This window comes from Nicotiana tabacum, chromosome 22 (assembly GCF_000715075.1).
Source record: "Nicotiana tabacum cultivar K326 chromosome 22, ASM71507v2, whole genome shotgun sequence".
Taxonomy (NCBI): Eukaryota; Viridiplantae; Streptophyta; class Magnoliopsida; order Solanales; family Solanaceae; genus Nicotiana; species Nicotiana tabacum.
In genome coordinates, this window is record NC_134101.1 from 113,407,303 (window position 1) to 113,411,171 (window position 3,869).

A 3,869-nucleotide genomic window follows, 5' to 3' on the forward strand; every position below is an offset into this window, starting at 1 on the left:
ATGATCGGTAGAGAAGACTTAGGCAAATTTATAGAAAACATAGCGGAAAGGTTTCTGACAATAGGGGAAATCATAACTCTAGACCTCCTTAATCTTGTCTCCAATCCTTATCCTTATTAATTGATAGTCTTACTGCTTTCTAGTATTTATTAGTTAATTAGATAAAAATAAACATTATAATCTTTATAATTATAAAATTATTTGGACTTGTGTTTCTTAGCGATATTGAACAACTGTAGCTAAGTCTTAGTTCTCTGTGAGATTCGACTCCGGACTTGTAAACCGGATTATATTTGCAACGACCACTTAGTCTTTTTTATAAGGCATAGTTGGACATGATCAAATTTTAGCGTCGTTGCCGGAGAACTAACGGTGTAGCTGTAGGTGTACATATTTCTAGGTGACAAGTTTGATATTTTATTTTTGTTTTCTTGTATTTGATTTTTTTTAATTTTTTTTTTGACTTTAGAGTCATGGCATCTTGGAATTATGAGAGTTTTGATGTTGGTAATTCTACTTTTGATCCTCCTTATGCATATTGTGGAGGAAACCACCCATTGCAAAATTATCAAAATATTTCCGAGAGCGAGTTATGTGCACCAACTCAATCTTATGTATGGAATGTGTGTGATATATATGGTGGTCAAGATGGTCATTTTCATGGTTGTGCTTATATTTCTTATCTTCCCTCAACCCCTTATTATGATGGTTCTACTTTTTCTTGTGAGGATAACAGGAACAAAGAACCTAGAGAAGCTGACCTGAAGGAGATCAAAGATACTTTAAAAGTGCCATGTGGAACAATATGATGAGAAACCAGGGTGGTTACAAAGGCAAGAGGCAACTATTCACCACTTGGAGGCTCAAGCGAATAAACTAATTGAACCTTGTAAAGAGCAACAAGCTTACATTGTGGATAGTAGCCAAGAAGAGCATGAATTGGTTGCAGAAACTGCTATTATAATAGAGGTTTTAAAAAAATACAAGGAGGTGCTAGTGGAGGAGGTCAGAGTAGAACACCAACAATCTATCCAACTAAAATTTGAGGATGCCCATGTTTAAGCAGTGTTACTAGAGTCAATTGAGAATATTGAAGATGCAATTTTAGTTGACTCTAGTTTTTGCTATGAAGAGGATGTGGATAAGCCTATATATTTTCAGTTTGAGCACAATTGTCCTTACTCCAAGCACTTTTTCACATTGTGCATAGATGATGATATGGAAATAGAGTCAACCGAGCCAATTGAAGAGAGAAGGGATGAGGAACAAGGTGCCTACATTCTGGAATTGATCTTGCCAGAAAGTCGGGAATACACATCTCATCTAAAGGTCAAGAAGTGTAAAGTACTACATTATTCTATTGGGCCAGTCAGATTCATTCCACTACCCTAGGATCATGATCATAGAGCAGAATCAAAACTTGGGGTCCAATTCATAAGCTCGACGTGGAGGCAAAAAGTGATTCGCGTCGTGCCGCGACGTTAAATCAAGCGATTGTTAGGAGGCAACCCAGCTTTACTGCTTTCTTTTATTTCATTTTATTTTATTTTTTATTGTTTTTAATTATATTATTTTGTAGTGTCGATTTTTGATTTTCTACGAGCATGAAAAGCAAAGCTATTGGAAGGATGCAACAACAAACCAGATAGTTGGAACTAAGTGTGAGGTACCCACATGAAGAACCATGTCTGGGAGAAGTCTAAGTACCCCATGAGCTACTAGTACTTTGGTCTTTGGCCTACAGGAAGTTTCTTTTACCCTCTTATTAGTTATGGTGTGCATTAGGAACAATATACAATTTTAAGTGTGGGGTGAGGAGATTGTCTGGGTGACTTTCTATGCTATTTTAGTTGTGTTAGTTTAATTAATTTTTTTTTCTTGAGGGATTTAAGTCTAGAAAAAAGATTTTCTTTTAAGGTAGTGTAGTAATTCCCCCTTGATTTTTCTTTGTGCCGCGGTTCTTTTCCAAGGGTTTTGTTTGTATCGGATGTAGTTAGTTTTATTTTTTTAGGAGTAGGAGCTAGTGTGAGATGAATTGAATTGCAGTGTGATCTCTTAACTTTGTTATGCCTTGAGAATAGTTAGTACTCTGGTTGTAACGCTTAGGCTCAACTTTTGACTCTAGTATAAGTACCTTAAATCGTATATTCTTAAATTTGCTTAACTGCTTTGACTAGAGTGTCGTGATAAAACCAATTCTGAGTGAGTTATGTTCCATGTGTGTGCGAGGTTTGTGTGTTATTCTGTGCGTTGCATTTGATGTCTAGAACTTGTCCCATGTATTTGCAAAGTGAAATAGTAGCTTTGTTCAATCTTAGAAGTGATATAAGCATTTATATATATATTACGCGTCTAATTGTTATGTATCATAGTTAACCCCTTTGAGCCTGTAATTCTATTTTGTTGGCAACTACATTACAAGCCTTACCCAATTGTTTGAATTAACCATCTATTTGAACTTTTTAACCTCTCATGAGCACTTGAATTGTTATGAACTTTGTAAAGGTTAAAGTGTGGGGTGGTTGGTGGGGCTTTTGAGTGAAACTAATGAAACAAGAAGAAAGGTGCACTGTGTTGAAAAAAAATAAAAGCCATTTGAATTGAAAAAGAAATAAAAAAATTAATTGTATTGTTGTGAAGAATATTCCTTGATGGTGGTGGCTTTTGATGTAATTGTGCTTACAGAAGTACGGGGTAACATACATTAATGTGAAGGAGGAGTTTTGGTTTGACATAAGTATGAGCTTGAATGTTAAAGTATATGTATTAAAGTGCTTAGGGAGGTGTAGTTACTTTTATATCCAAATATATCCTACCCCACTCGTAGCCTACATTACAACCAAATAAAGTCTTACTTGATCCTAGATTGAATGAGCTCGATTACTAGAGTAGTACACTACGGGCAAGCCTATGGTGCATCTTTTGTGGCATATGAATGTTATTTCTGAGAGTGAGTGAATTCTTTCTATCTTGAGTTCCTAAGTGTTCTTAAATTTTATTGTGTGAGGAACTACTCTCTTTTGTTGAGTGGGGGCACGTGATTCATTATGGAAAGGTAATGTCATTAACCTCAATGTTAGATTACGTAAGTGAGTGGTAAATAATGCATGGTACTTGCGAGTCAAATCTTGAGGTGAAGAGGTTACACCCTTGTACTTAGTCTATTTTAAAGATTCTTGGTGTGATGAGTTAGGAGAATTGCTTAAAAAGGTTGTGTTTATAAGTGTAGTTTGATTGCTCGAGGACGAGCAATGTTTAAGTGTGCGTAATGATGTGTGGCTATAATTCCATAGTTTTGTACATTATTTGTGTTGCATTTTATATGCTTTAATGATAAATTACAATTTATTTGTGCGTAATGGAGTCTATTTTATGTGTAGGTGAATTGAAGATGAAAGTAGAGCAAAAGAGATACTTAAACATTGAAAGAGTGCTCGAGAACAGCGAAAAGGAGAAAGCTGGCGATGCCAGGCCTTAAGCAGGCTTTATACCTAGCGAGGCCAGGCAAAGGCCAGCTCCACCAGGCGTTATGCCTGGCGACGCCAGGCCTGGGGCGAGATCCATTCCGAGTTTTGAGGATTTATTTCGTCTCCTGGTTTGACTAGGACTTGACCTACACGTTTATGTCTTTTCCTACACATATAAATGGACCTAAAAACTCCACTTTGGGGGGGGGGGATTGGGAGACAGACAAGAGATCGGACAGAGAGGGCGACATTAGACCGCGGATTCGACCTAAGGAGGCAAGAAGTCACTAGGAGCAAGGCGAAGGATTCTTCTACGAGTTTTTTACTTCCTTCTTCCTATTTTCCATTATTGGTAATGAATTCTAGTATTGTAGTTTTACATACTATTATCAATAGTTAATT